A 16592-nucleotide genomic window follows, 5' to 3' on the forward strand; every position below is an offset into this window, starting at 1 on the left:
ATACGTTATTCTCATAATAGAGGGGATTTAGAGCAGTGATTGGTAATCCACCGCTTCAAAATAAAACCAAAACTTCCCCATTAGTTAGTTACAATGCCCCAGCACTCGTACTTTCTCTCTCATTCATCACCACTGTCCTATACATATACATAATTCCTCTTGTTTTAATCTTATTGTGCTCTGAAATCATTTTCCCTTACTTATACTCTTTATGCTTGGCATAATTTTTCTTTTATCATTTCATCTCTATAGGTACAATGTAGCAATTAAGTGTGCAACTATTACTCTTGCTGGGCACTCCTAACCAAAGTAGAATTATGAATATAGATTACTCTCTGTCATTTTAGATTTTTCTCTTAGAAATCCAAGTCTCTCATCTTTTTTTTTTTTCTGCAATTTTGGGTAAAATCTGAATCTTTCTATTTTATTTCAATCTCTTGCCCTAACTTCTCTCTATTCAATTCTATTTCAGATTTTGTTTTTAGAAATTGGAAAATTTTGTTGAGCTATGGGGTAAGCTCTTTTCACTCTGCTATTGTGTGACTTAATATGATTAAGATCTTGAGGTAATATCGTTGATTTTATTATAATTATTTTATTTTGATGTTAATATATGTGTTGGCTATTGTGTGACTTAATATGATTAAGATCTTGTTTCCTAGTAGTGCATACAATGTAATAATACCAAATTCTGATTATATTACTAAGTTATTGAGAATTCAGTAGGAATATGCTTGCTCTTATAAACTCTAGTTAAGATTAAGTTGCATTGATTTGTATTTCCTTGTTTTAATATCAGTAAAGGACATATAGCTTTTTTTTTTTATTATTTGAAAAAAAAAACCTTTGCTTGATTATGTTTGTAATGTATCAAGCCTTTGTCTTGCTTTATGAAGAAAGTTATGAAACACTTTATGTCTTCATTGCTCCCTACTGTCTGAAAAACTATAATGTCTTAATGGTAGCAAGTTGTTTGACAAGTTTGATTTTATTTGCACTGTATTCTCTTTTCTTATTTATAGCTTTGGTAAGTTATAGTTTATATGATAGTTATGGGATTGGATTTGCATTCACTTGTTATATTATTTATTTATTTTAGTTTTCATCTTGCAGATGTTCCCAAGCTTTGTTTGAATCTTCATTTTTTTTTTCTATTATGCTTATTTATATTTTGATATTTCTTTGCTAGTTGATTTTCTGGCATTGTAGGAACTTGTTCCTGCTTGGGTTGTCATCTTGGCTTGCCTTGTCCATGGGTTTGTTACAGTCTTAGTTGCTAGTGAAGCTTATGCAATAACTCTGGCTGTTGAGGGTTTGTTAGGAGTTGTGTTTACAGTGGTTGCATTAACAGATGAAGCAATGAATGCTGGTGAGGTATTATAAGTCTGTAAAAATTATAGTATAGCATTCATTCATTACCTGGGCTAAATACATGTTAGTTTGGATTCCAAGTGGGTTAATGAAATCTTTTACAGGTCTATGTTAATTTTTAAGCATCTCCATTTTTTTTTGTCTTTAGCACATATAATCATTAAGCTGTGCAAAATAGCTAGTGGTATGAGGTTCATCTCATCTGATGTTCATGCATATCTATGTAATAATCTATTTGGTTTTAAGGGAAATAATATGTGTCTAATGTCCATATGTGCTGTTTTAGGTTCAGATCACTTCCAGGACTTGTCAACCAGACCCAAAGGGATATCATAGAATGTGAGAATTTTGTCTTCCAGACAAGTGCACAAAGGATGATGAATTGAAGGATGGAGCAAGTTTCATGCATGGTTTACTTTTGTGTATCTTGTAATGTTTTTGTTTTTCATTTTTGAAGTAAAAAATGTTCAAGAAACTTTATTATGTTATGCTTTCAAACTTAAGTTAGAACTAAGATCTCATGAAGTAGACACATTCATAGTTTGAATTAGTTATTGATTAATGTAATACTTATGGTTTATCAATATATTGAGAATTACATTTTATGATTAATTTTGATTTTTTTTTTATCAAAATACAATAATGAAAATCTTTTAATTAAAAAAAAAACTTATAAGTACTCTTATCACAATAAAAAACCTTAATATGTTATGATATAGAAACATATTATAAGCGTAACAAATTGTTATGATTTATATAATATAACAAACTAAAAATGTAATCAAAATAATCAAATGTAACAGTTGAAAAGTGTTATGCAAAAAGTATAATATTAAACTTCAAATTTATAACCAAATACTCTAACTAAATGTTATTATTTGAATATTATAGCAACTAAAAATGTGTTATTGAATAGTTTAAGATAACATCGAACATAATATTCGAATACTGTTATAGAAAAGACAGGACTTTTAATAACAGGGGCTACGTTAGCATTTTCAGAAGCGTTATCAATACTCCCAGTTAGCAGTTTTTAAGTGTTATGAATACTGTTTTTTCTTGTAGTGTATATCTTACGAAAAGACAATTTTACCCCTCCATGTAATTCCCTTCCTAACTAAACCTCAAGGGCATTTTTTCCATTTCATCTTTCCTACAATTCTACCATTTTTCTCACCTAAAATTGTTACTCTCAATTGTTACCAATGGTCTCTCAAGTTACTCAATTACCATTAACCATTAACTCACAAACTCAAATTATAAAATTCCCAAAATACCCCTAGGCTCCTCCCGAGCCGGGTATTAAATCCCGTTGAGACTTTTATACTAATTATCTCCCTAGGACCGTCTCGGCACGTGCATCACAACAATATCACCACTCACACGTGGTATTAATCATATAACATAATTATTACATTTATGCCCTCAGCGAGCTGAAATTACCAATTTACCCCTAACAACCAAATGGGGCCCACATGCATATTTATTTCACCTAAACATGCATTCTAACCACATATTCATTAAATTCACATAAATTAATACAGTATAACAGTTATTTCCCTCCCGGCACACTAATAAAGGCCCCAAGCCTTTTTAGCAAATTTGGGTCGTTACAAAAAGTGTGCCCGGAAGTGTTATCGCGTCTCTGCTGAACAATTCTTCATGGTTCGCGAAGAGCCTGTTGAAGAGGAAAACGTCGCCCCGGTCCCACATCCACAGCTAGCGTGGGGGTGGTCCTAGAAGATGACTAACTGGATCCTCGGATAGAGGTGGGTAGGGCATTAGAACTAGTGGAGTAGATAGAAGAGGTGTGCATTAGTGACACCAATCCGACCAAAGTAATCCAGGTAGGAAGAAATTTGAATCCGAAGGTCAGGGCTGCCATAGTTGCTCGAGTAGAAGAAAACTTGGATGTTTTTCCCTGGTCCCACTCAGATATGACTTGGATTGACCGCAACATTATATGTCATGCCCTGAACATCGACAAAAATTCAACTCCAGTCCGGCAAAAGCAAAGGCCATTGGGCACGGAATGGGAAGAGGCCTTCAAGCTAGAAATCGAGAAATTATCCTCGATTAACTTTGTTCGAGAAGCATTGTACCCCATTTGGCTGACAAACCCGGTGTTGGTTCCAAAACTAAATAGGACATGGAGAACTTGCATAGATTTCATTGACCTCAACAAGGCGTGTCCAAAAGACTGCGTCCCTTTGCCTCGGATAGACCATATGGTGGGTGCCACATCTGGGTAAGAGTTGTTAAGCTTCATGGATGCCTACTCCCGCTACAACTGAATTTCGATGCACGTAGCAGACTAGGAACACACCAGCTTTCAGACGGACAATGGTGTATATTGCTACATTGTCATGCCTTTTGGGCTAAATAATTTCGGAGCCACATATCAAAGGCATGTCAATAGGATGTTCTGGAACCTACTCGAGAAGAACATGGAGGTCTACATAGATGACATGTTGGCCAAGTCCAAGACGTCTGCCCAACATGTAGCCGACCTAGCAGAACCATTCACCATTATATGAAAGTACGGGATAAAGCTAAATCCCAAGAAGTGCACTTTTTGCATTGCATCCGGGAAGTTTCTAGGCTTCATAGTAAGCTCGAGAGGGATAGAAGCCAACCCGGATAAGATCAGAGCTTTGATCGACATGCCATTGCCATAGAAACACAAAGACTTTTAGAGCCTGACAGGAAGAATAACGACTTTGAGTCGCTTTGTGTCATAGTCCATGGACAAGTGCATCTCATTTTTCAACATACTTTGTGGAAACCAGAGGTTCGAATGGACAGGCGAGTGAGAAGAGGCTTTCCAAAAACTGAAAGAGCATTTGGCTCAAGCACCAATCTTGTCGAAATCGATGGAAGGGGAACTGCTATACCTTTATTTGGCCATGTCAGAATATGCCATAAGCGCTGCCTTAGTGAGAGAAGAGGAAAAGGTCCAACTCCTGGTCTATTATGTAAGCAAAAGGTTGCTGGGCGAGGAGTCCCAATACACTTTGATTGAGAAACTAACATTTTTCTTACTGACCGCTTCCAGGAAGTTAAAACCTTACTTTCAGGCTCATGCCATCAAGGCACTAATGAACCATCCCCTACAACAAGTATTACAAAATCTAGAATCATCAGGAAGAATTTTCAAGTGGGCCATGGAGCTGAGCTAGTTCAATATCGCCCACGTCCCCAGAATCTCCGTCAAGGGACAGGCCCAGGCTGATTTCATTATAGAATCTATCAGGATTGTTAAGGACGAAGAGCCAATCGACCCTATAATGCCCTTTTGGAAGATGTTTGTTGATGGAGCCTCCAATGAGAATGGGGTCACGATTGGGATCATCCTAATATTACCCCAAGGTCACCAATTGTAAAGCACCCTATGCTTCTTGTTTGAAGCGTCAAACAATGAGGCTGAGCAAGTGGCCATGCTGGCTGGATTACACTTAGCTTGGGATGTGGGGGCAGAAAATATTGAAGTCCACAACGATTCCTAGTTGGTGGTAAGACGGATTTCGAGAGAATACCAAATGAAGAGGGACAAGATGACCGCCTACATAGTGTGAACTCGAGAGTTACTCAAATCATTCAAAAGATACGGCATCCGCTAGATCCCTAAGAAACAAAATGTGTTTGCAGACACATTGCCAAAGTTGTCCATGAATGTTGAAGTAGAACTCTCCGAGGTAGTCCCAATCGACCATCTACTCGCACCTAGTATTCAAGCCCCCACAATCGTAAATGCCATCGATTACACAACATCCTGGATTGGACCTCTCATCCAATATCTAGCCACTGGAGAATTCCCCATGAACAAGACTGCCCCCAGGAAGCTTCAGTACCAGGCTCCCAAATACGTCATGATGGATGGCAAGCTCCATCGCAAGGGGTTATCCATGCCATATTTTTTATGCGTATCTGGGACCAAGATGAGTGCGATCATGCATGAAGTGCATGAAGGCTTTTGTGGAGATCACTCAACCAGACCCAACTTGTCCAAGAGGATCACAAGGCAAGGATAATTTTGCCCAACAATGAAGAAGGACTGTGTAGATTATGTCTGCAAGTGCGAGCAATGCCAAATGTACGTGAAGATCCTACGAGCTCCTCCCACGGAGATGACCTTAATGACAAGTCCCTAGCCTTTTGTAGTTAGGGGAATTTATTTGGTAGGATCCTTCTTGACTGGGAAGGGCAGACTGAATATGCCATTGTAGCTGTTGACTATTACACAAAGTGGGTTGAGGTGAAACCAATGCACACCATTACCTCTAAAATGGCTGTGGACTTCTTCATCCACAGTATTGTGTGCCAACATGACCTCCCTCATAAAATCGTGTCCGACAACGGGAAGCAATTTGATAGCATCCACTTCACCAACTTCTATGAAAGACATGGATTTGTCAAAAGCTTCTCCGCTGTCGCAAGGCCTCAAGCAAACAGGCAAACAGAGGCCGTGAACAAAATTTTAAAAGGGACACTGAAGAAAAAGCTACAAGCTTACCAGAGAAAGTTTCCAGAAGAATTGTCCCGCGTCTTATGGGCATACCAGATCACAGTAAGAAATTTGATCGAACATACTCCATACTCGATGGTTTACGGATGTGAAGCAGTCATCCAGAATCATCCCTTGTTCTATGAAGCACTGGATCTCATCTAAGAGATCTAGAAGGATTCACAAGTGCAGCTGAAGATGTATCAGGTTCAGATCGCAAGGCACTTTAACTCTAAAGTTAGGAGCTAAATGTTCGGGACTGGAGATCTGGTCCTAAGAAGAGTCTTACCTGCATCTCAAGATCCGGGAGTGGGGGTTCTAGGACCTAAATACGAAGGACCATATGAGATCCAAAATGAAGTATGTTTGAGAACATATCGCCTAAAGCGGCTAGATGGAACAGAGGTCCCACGGCCTGGAACATTGAACACCTCCGCCGGTACTACCAGTAGTCGGGAGAATTTGGCCATATCCTTTCTCTTTAACATGTTTATTTTCAAGTAATGTATGCCCCAGGGGCATTTGTGATTTAATGTAAATGGCATGAACAAAACACCATAGGAAATGTGTTAGGAAAAGGAAAAGTTCATGTCCGTTTTTAATTTTTACGCGAACAAGTGACCTAAGACTACACTCTTTGGTCACTTGGGGGGTAGGGCCATCTATACAATCCAAGATTAAAAACAAAAGGGGATGCAAATCTTAGAGCTTAGTCCTAATCAGGATTCGTATAGACTAGGGGTTCAAAACCCAACTCCCAAAAAATTGGTCCAAACCTAACATTGTCCAAGAAAATTTAATCCTTATTTATTGTTTCCCAATAATGATCTAGAGCCATTGGAACTTGAATCTTAGGTTTGAAATGATCAAATTTAGTCTTATATACGGTCCAGGCCGTTGAGATCAAAACCTTAGATTTAGGAAAATTAATCAGATTATATTTGATAAATCCATAACGGTCCAGGTTGTTGAAACCTGAACCTCGGGTTTGGGATAAGGTAATTAACTAATTTCTACCTAAGAACTCTTTAATGGTCCAGGCCATTAAAACTAAGTCATATCTAAGAAGTCCACAACGGTCCAGGTCATTGGAACATGAACTGTAGATTCGGGATAAATCGGTTAAATTATATTTGATAAGTCCAAAACGGTCCAGGCCGTTGCAACTAGAACCTTGGCTTTAGGACAAGTTAATCAACTACCACAATTTCTTCCCTAATGGTCCTAGCCAGGGGAACCAGGATGCCACATCTAAGAAATTCATGCATAGTGGTAAAACACTTAGAGAATTTTTAAAGAAATATATGAGCATAAAGTAAGAAATAAAGATGTGCAAGTATAGAAACAAATATAATAACTAAAAAATTAGATAAATCATTGTCTTGAGCGCATCCGCGCCTATAAAAAATATGTTAAATAAAAGAGAGAGGAAGTCCCAAATAAAATTACAAAGGCTCAGGCCTAGGCTTCATTCTGATCTGTAACAATCGAATTGATTTCACCCTGTGGAACCTTAGCAAGGAGCTCCACGTCTTCTTTCTCCTTTCCCTCAAACTCTACCCTTTTTGCAGTTGGAACCAGATAGACGAGGAAATTTGTATTCTTGTCCAGGAGCTAGGCCATGTAAATGGATTCGTCAAAAGTGGCCGCCAACAACTCTTCATCCTGTTCCATCTCCTTGCGAGCTTCTGCGCTCTGCTTCAACTCCAGCTGGGCCCGGACCTCCAAATTCTGGACTTGGGTCCCGAGAGATGCCACCTTCTCTCGCTCTTGAAGAAGTTGGGCCTCAGCCACCTCCAAGAGTGCCTTGGTCGAAGCTTCCGGCCCACGGGCATAGGACAATTCCACCACTAGGTTGTCCACTACCTTCATAGGAGATGTCCTGCCCTAGCTTTGGCTAAAATCCAATCTTGCCTCTCAACCGATCCACGATCTGTTGAGAAGTGTTAAAAGCCTCAGGACGTCTGGAGAACTCCACTTTCCAGTGAGTCATCAGAGCCTGGGCCACCTTGTCCCATTCATCGCACCCCTCATCCTAAGCTCGGGATACCATCTTCATTCTCTCCTCTAGGACAACCGACTCCCCTTTCCTAGGAAGTGTCGGGGGGATGGGGAGCATGGGAGCATCCAAGAGCTCTGGTGTAATGATAAGGTCGTCTTTATGGGAGTGTGCCTCGTTCACAATGGAGCACCCCATTTTCTTGGCCTTCTTGGCTCGCTTTGTGGACATCATGGTAGCGACGTCCGTCTTCCTTTTACTCACCCTGCCTTCTACTGGAGGTTCCTGCTCCAAATTTATGACTTGGAGAGGAGTTGGTGAAGGTAGGCGCCGCGCAATAGATACCATAATGGCCGGGGAGGCAGCTTGAGTTCCCTCTAGGGCCCTCGCGGTCAGTTCTGCAACCTCGATTATCAGGTCAATGACCTTTGTCTTGGTCAAACCCTTGGCGGCATTCTTCACTGATGCCTTGGCCTTGAAAGCCCTGGCCTCGATCATTTCTTCATCTCTGCCACAAAATCAACCATGTCTGTTTCAAATGAAATAAGAAAAAAATACAAATTAATAACGAAGCGGGAAAGACAGACATAAAAGAAACGTGCAATTCTAAGTCCTCCGGGACAGACCCTTATCTATGGAATGGGCTTGACTTAATTCGCCTAGGGCGAAAGCATGAATTTGATCCCCCATGTAATCCGAGCACAAAATGCTACCATATTGAAGGAACTAGGACGAATGCATGAGGGTCAGTGTGTCCACGGCAATGGGGCAAGGATGCCCCACATTGCTAACAGTCCCAGTTAAATAGTCTTAGTGTCATTGCCTACTCCTAACAAAGCACTCAGTATAAGGAGAATAAGTAAAAAATAGAGGCATTTTACCTTGCTCTGAGATGTTGGCCCCAGGAGCTCCAGTGTTGGGATGCCTCCCCTCGAGCAAGGCATCCATCTCCTCAGATTCGACCCGCTCCGCAAGGCGGGCACGCTCTGCCTTCAACCTCTTCGCGTCTACCATGACTGCGGCCTCCGCTGCCTCCATTCCCTCAATGTGAATGAGGACCCTCTCGCATTGCAATCGCTGAAAGTTGGGGGTGTCTATCGACTGATGGCCTGGAAGCAACCCGGTCAGCCAAAGATTCTCCATGGTCACGAACCCCCCCCCCACGTCCAGATCTTTGGTACTGGTGGCAGCATATATTTTCTTCCGATCCAAGATGAACTTGGTTAGCCGGGTCTGATCATATGCACCTGTTTAAAGGAACGTGAGTATTTGATAAAAAAAAGGATGAGATGAAGAATGAGAAAGGATAACTTACCAACACCCTGAAAGTCCAGCACTAAAGTGGGGTTCTTCTCCAAAAGGAACATGGATGTCATAAACAACAGTGTCAAAAATCCGAGGGTTGTTTCCAGGAGCTGGATGGAGCCTGAGTGACATTACCACTCTACAATCGATAATAAAACAACACCTCCGCGAGGGTAGGCTCCCCGATGTCCTTCCAGGCGCAAAATACACGCCACCCCGCAAGCAACTTATACACCTGAGGCAAGAGCTGGAACAACGCGATACCCACGAACTTGAGAAATCACACAAAATAGTCGTGGAGAGGGAGAATGGCTCCCACGCTAATGTAGCCTATGTTCCATGCCCCGAATACGCCCACTCAAGTATGGGCTTCCTCCTCTTTCCCGACTAACTTGTTGAAGAAGAGCCCTGAAGTCAACTCTATTCCAAAGGATTTCTCCTTCTCGTTCAGCATCCGGTAGTTTTGGAACTCATTTATCTATGCGTCCATTTCCCACATGTTGCTAGTGGGAAGCTTTTTCCCCTCCAGGATGAGAGGGCCTGCATTTCCTGAATCTTCTGGGTAGAGGGTGATGCCGCGAACCATGATCAAAGACTTGGAAGAGACAAGAAAAGCAAGAACCAAGCAGTTAGCACCAAAACCGAAAAAATGGTTAAGCTACTTGGATTATCCTAAACTTCTTGGAGAGGTCCCCTCTGGACAGATCAAGGAAAAATTAAGGTCCCAGGAGCATGAGTCGGGAACTAAAGGCAAAATATTATTGCTAAAGGAAAGTAATTCACCCAGACAGTTTTGAGGCGTCCGGGTTTGATGATTCAGAGCAGCCCAGCCTGATCCATTGATCAATTTACCTACACAAGGAAGTGTCACCTAGAAAGTTCTGTATTATTCATCACTACCTAGAACCACCCTACACGATGGTTGCGGCCCTAACAGCCACATGGTTGCAGAGGAAATATGATAATAAAAAATAATGCGGGAAAATAAGGAATTGACCAGAAAACTTACTGAAGAAACTTGAACTTGGAATTTGTTGATGTATAGGCGAGAACGCCTACAGAAAATTATTCTTGAACTTGAGAAGGCAGTAGAACAAATAATCAATGTTCTCAAAAGGGTCGTCTGAGGCGAAATTGTCCTCTTGATGAACGGAGGGCGGCTTTGATGGAAATAAGTGGGCTAAAAAATGCAGCAAACGTCGAAAAAATTTCTCTACGATTTCAGACATTCAAGCGTTTTGCTCTCTGCTCTCTTGTTTGAAAATTTAGAATCAGTAAAAGTGTGGAAAAGAGCACACTAGGGTATCTATAGGAGAAAAATCTCATGTTCGATCCAACGGTCCATATGGAATATCCCCAAAAGATCCACATCCGACGGTTTTGGATAGCACAGCCTCATTAACTAGGCCAATCAAGTGCTAAATCATGGATTCGTCAATCTGCGATCTGTGCCTCCCTCATCCAATGGTCCACATTAAAAATCCTAAGACAATCCTCACCCAACGATTCCAAAAAATGCAGAAACATTAGTTATCTCACTCAAGTGCTAAAGGCACATTTTCATCCAGATGGGATGCTTCGAGAAATGTGCTGACATTCATAAGTCACCTAGGAAAACAAAGAACTTTTCCCAGGTTATTTGGGCATGAGTGGAATGAACGTACCATTTACCAGGAGACACATGCCTAGGACAATGGGGATTCGAAAAGTTGGGGAATAACCAATTGGCCCCCAAGTAAATGAACCATGACTTAGGTAAACGAACATGGACTGAGGTAAACGAACCACAAAATAGGTAAGTGATCCTGGAGTTAGGCAATTGAACTAGGACAAATAAGCAAGTCTCCACCATGCGAACACAGATGAAGAGTTGGGGGGTAAATGTTGCCCATATTTTCCACCTTGAAAACGTGGCATGTTCAAACAGGCTTTATGGGCTATCAAGAAAGGCCTGGGCCCAACCAGGTCCCAGCGAACAATGAGAAACCAAAACCTATAGGCCCGGACCATGCGAAGCCCAATAACTATCAAATAGCACAAGCATAGTAAGGGTCTCGGACATGAGATGTAGGCTCGAACCAAATTCATGAGTGCACCTAATCTCCATCCTCTGGAATTTATATTGTGGTGGTGGACGGTTCATTCCAGGAGAAAGACCCCATCACGAGGGATCCAGATGAAGATTCCAGGTCCATCCTCAACATTTCAACTCGCTATCAGGATACGTCCTTCGATCCATCATCGCTAACTGATGTATGCCTTGGTGAATGAACCCAGGTCTTCATAAATGAACCAGAACCCGCAGAGAAATATGGCAGTTGGTCTCCTCAACTAACCCGCAGAGAGCGTACGCATGGAATGTTCAATGTTCCTAGGGATCGAATATGCTACTATTATGACAGATCCTGTCCCCCGAGTCGCCCTAAGGGTTCATGCGCATCTGTCTGTATCAACGTACAACGGGCAGCTGTAAGGCTCTACCATCCTTAAGTTGGACCAGTGGGCCTAAACTAAACCATCTATAATCATGTTACATAGCTGCATTATAGCTCCATTTTAGAGAATTTATGATTATATCCTCATTGGGCTCAGATTAGTCCAGCCCAAGCCACATGACCGCCTATGAATAGGGTCATTTGTGCACTATAGCAGGGATCCAATTTTTCATGTACGCTTAAATGCTATTGAACTTACAGAAAACCTCCATTTCTAAACTCTCTAAAGCTTAATAGTATTGACTCATGGACTAAGGCTCATTAATGGCCCAACCACGTAAAAATTGTGATCTTGTTAACTTATTTGCCTTTTTCCTAAGTTTTAATTCTCGATATATTTGTAGTTTCTGAAAAAATTTGTAATCATGTCATAATCTAGCATGTCTAGTTCAACTGAATCCCTTGGCATTACTTACACTCAATCATTATTGGAACAGACCATAACCACTTGGTTGACCACATTACCTCGCACAGATGGTAATGCGATAGCAAAATCCTCACTAAAAGTTTCACAAGGTACTCCTAGTCTAGGAACCATTATCATAGAAATAAACGAATGTGTAGCTCTAGGATCAAATAAAACTCTATTAGGTGTACTGGCAATAGAAATCTGGCCTGTTACGATAGTATTTCTGGCCTTCGCTTTGCCTTGATTTAGTGCAAACACCTGAGCTGGTACCAAGTTTTCATTCTTCTGTTGTCCACAGTTCCCAGCTTGCATTTGGGGACCGTTTTTCTTTACATGACCCTCTTGTAAACACTTATAGCAGGCTTGTGTGTTAGCTCAACATTCTCCACAATGTTTGCGATTGGACTTTGGAAAATTTTCCACCTTAGTTTTGGGGTTTTGACTGCCGCTAGTTGCCCCTTTCTGTTTCTTATTCCCTTCATGGCTCTAGTTGTCCTAACCCTTCCTCTTATCTCCGGACCCAGGATTTCCTTTCTTGGCCTCCCTCCTAGCGGTGCTTTCCTTCTGAATCTATTCCTCCATGCATTCCGCTTTGAGGGCACGCTCCAATGCCTCTACATAAGTCTTAACTCCCATAGTGGTTAACTTGACGTCTCTAGAAATCATGGCCTTCAACCCTCTCATGAATCGTTGGATCTTGAGGGTCTCAGTATGCTCCATATCCTTTGCAAACTTTGTCAGTAAATCAAATTTCATTGCATATTCTATCACTATGGAGTTTCCTTGAGTTAAGGCTACGAACTCATCCACATTTGCTTCCAAAATTGCGGCACAATAGTATTTCTTATTGAAAACTTCTATGAATTTGATCCAGGCCATGGCAATCATATCTCTAGTTTTCTTTAAAATATCCTACCAAATTCGTGCATCTTTCTTCAGCAAATGTGATGCGCAGGACACCTTGTCCTCATTATTCAGACGCATGTGCTCCAAAATAGATTCTACCATCCTAAGAAACTCCTTTGCTTCAATAGGGTTGTCATTCACTTCAAAGTTGGGTGGATGCTGCTTCCTGAATCATTTGTATACTCGCTCAAATTCTGGTATGAAGCATCCCGCCAAGTTTCCTCCCTGCCCTAACGGTTGTCCAATAGGCACTTGCTATTGTGGCACTTGTACCGGAGGTTTCCCTCTTCCACCTCGAGTTATTTGTTCATCTCTAAGCCTTAGTTTTTCCCAAAACCTAACTATCTCTGCCTAAGGATCCTATATTTCTAGCTCCGCTGGATTCCTAGGGGCATTAGAAACATCGGGGGCATCATCAGCATTGGGAATGTTAGCACGGATATTAGCTGATCTTCTTCCCCTTCCCCTTCTCTTCCTCTGCCAGCGACGACATGCATTGGTCTTCCCAGTGCCATTGTAATATACTACGGTACACAACTCAATTTTAAAATGAGAAAAAATTTAAAATAAAGAAAATATAAATTATTTTATTTACTCAAATAATAGAAACCAAAGTTCAATATATCAAATAAAATAACAAAAGAAACTTGAATTACTGGGTTATCTAATCTATTCCCTATCAACTTCTTCCGAAAATAGGTTTTCATTTATCTCTGGGTAATCTAGGTTTACGTTTCCCCAAAATTTATGGTGGAATATCTGGTATGGTCTTTGTCACTTGCTCACACAACTCTGGGGTAAGCTAGTATTCTATAAAATTGATCTCTTTGGACTTATATCTGTCTTCTTCTACTTTAAGCGAGTAACAAGAACTGGATACCTGTAACGTCCTGAATTTGCTAATAGGGCTTAGTGCCTTGATTAGCGTGCCGAGAGAGCATAGATAGATTATTACTTGAACTTAATTGAATATATGTGTGATTATGTGAAATACATGAGTTATATTAAAATATAACTTTTTATGCATGGTTATGTGTATTAAATGTGATTATGGACCCGTTTTTCTGAAAATGGTGCATTTTCAAAATTTTGACCCATTAAGGGTATAATTGTAATTATTTGTGTTATTGTATTGGAACCAAATTATTATGTGGATATATTTGCAATGACAGGCTTAAGTCGATCCTTTAGAGAGATTTGGTTAAAAAGTCACAATAGGGACTTATACCCGGCTTGAGGCGAGCCATGCGGTATTTTGGTAATTTTCCGTCGGTGAGGAATTAGTGGAACATTGTTGGAGGACATATTTATAATTCCAGGGTTAGTACTTTAATGGGGAAATTAGGAGTGTAAATTGAGGATTATTGGAATTAATGGCATATGAACGAATTTCCCTTGGGACTAGGCTTTGAGTTTAAGTGGGGCAAGGGGTAAAATGGTCACTTAACCCTTGGTTTAGACCCAAGGCAGCTGCAGCCCTGCCCATTCACGTGTAAGCTCTCTCTCTCTCCTCTTTGGATACTCTAAAGCACTCTCCCAAGAACACAAGGCATAAAGGCTGGAATTTGAGGAAATTTCCTTGGAAGTTTGGAGTATTGGGGAGGATTAAGGGGCTGCATAATCATCCTCACTCTAGGAGATTCGAAATTTGGAGATGGTATGGACCCACTTTCTCTGCTTTTCCATTTTAACCTTGGTGTTCTTGATTAAGTTAAGGTTGAGATAGATTATGATGAAATCGAGCTTTCTAGGGATTTTAACTATAGATTTTGTTGGAAGAAACATTTTGGGAGGCTCTAGGAGGCTTGGAATTAAGTTTTAATTCGCATTTCAGACCTAAGATTCTCATATTTGGGGTAAGCTCTTAAACTCAAACTTCCAGAAGGTAGAATCTTTGAAATTTGGGTTTTAAGTGTGTATTTGGGTTACCTTGTTCTAGGTTATTGTTTGTTTAGGCTATTAATGATGTTTTATGGTCGTAAATATACTGAATATGGAATTGGAGTCAAGTTTAGGGTCTGAGATTTAGGGAGAAGTCATAAGTTTAAAATTGGGGAAGAACACTTAGTTTCTCGGTAATTTTTTGGTTTCTGGTGACATAGCGCGACCACGCTAGGTTGTGGCGCGACTGCGCTAGTGTCCCAGAAAGCAGGGGATTTTGGTTGGGATTGGAGTACCAAGTCTAGGGGCGCGACCTTGTTGGATTAGGACGCAACCTTGCCAATACCCCAGAAAACCCAAACATTCTACAGGCGCGACTGCACCAGGTGCCTCGAAATGTGGTTTTGCTATATTTTAGGATTAGGGCTCGAGGAGTTTCGGAATCCATTTGGTGGCCCACTTGGGGGCTCGGGGGACATTGTTAACATCCCAGTAAATGTGAATAGTAATCTTAAGAATAGGGTCTCGAGTGAGGCTCGGGATTTGAAGTCAATCCCAAATAACTGTATGTTTATGTTGTGACTAGATTATCGCAAGGCTCGGGATCACGATCGCACTTAAGGTCGTATCATCTATAGCATGGAACTCGAGGTAAGAAAATTGCACCTTGGTTGTGATCAGGGCTTGGAACCCCTGTAAATGGATATGATTGTGATTATAATTGTAATTACTCATTTAGGAATTCTTGTAAATACTGTATCTGGTTGCCTGTTGTGCAATATATATATGTTGTTATATCTATGCTGAAAGTCCAACCTAAGGGAGCCGGGGCCGACATTAAGCATGCAGAACACAGCCCGAGCTAAGCGAGCCAGAGTCGACCATGAAATTAGAGGACTTGACCTAAAGGCGTCGGGCGTGAAAATCACTTAAATAAATAGCACTACAACAATTATGCCCATATATTACATTAAAATATAGAATATTTTAATAAGTGCTATTGTCGCATGGTAATAGAAAAAGACACGGAAAATGGGCGGTAAATGAAATACACAGGCGCCAAATGAAACACAAAAGCAATAACCCCTAATTACTCTACACGCCTCCTCTGTTTCTCTCTCACACTCAGTAACTCTCTCTCTCTCACTCACTCGTTCAATCTTTCTCTCTTTCTCTCTGTTTGTTGCAGGTGTGTAACAAGGGGATGGGTCCTGTGACAGGGAGGCTCGACTCTTGGGTCTACGGCGTGGCTGGCTCGTGGGTGTGACGGTGCTTGCAGCGGTGGGTCTACGGCGTGGCGTGGCTCGACTCGTGGGTCTACCACAGAGATTCACTTGCAGAGCAATGGTCCAACAGGCTGTACAGGGAGGAGCTCCAGCTGCTTACGCCCAAGAAATGGAGAGGGTAACCGCTAAAGAATCCCTTCTTCTTGCTGTGAGTCTCAAGTTTTAAGAATTTGTGTATTGTAGTTGAAATGTGCTTTCCTTTTTGACATATATGAACTTGTTGCAGGAACATCTAAAGGAGATGAAATTGTTTAGTGATTTTCCTCTTCTTGTGGATTTGCAATCTCTTTTATTTTAGCATTAGTATTGTTGACGGTGAGAACTCGTCAACTAAGTTGAGTTGGAAAAATTATCAAATCAAGATCTCTAATGGAAAAGCTGTAGAAACTTAAACAATCACTCAAGAACAATGATAGCACAATAATGGAGAATTCAG

The sequence above is a fragment of the Humulus lupulus genome, chromosome 4 (assembly GCF_963169125.1).
Source record: "Humulus lupulus chromosome 4, drHumLupu1.1, whole genome shotgun sequence".
Taxonomy (NCBI): Eukaryota; Viridiplantae; Streptophyta; class Magnoliopsida; order Rosales; family Cannabaceae; genus Humulus; species Humulus lupulus.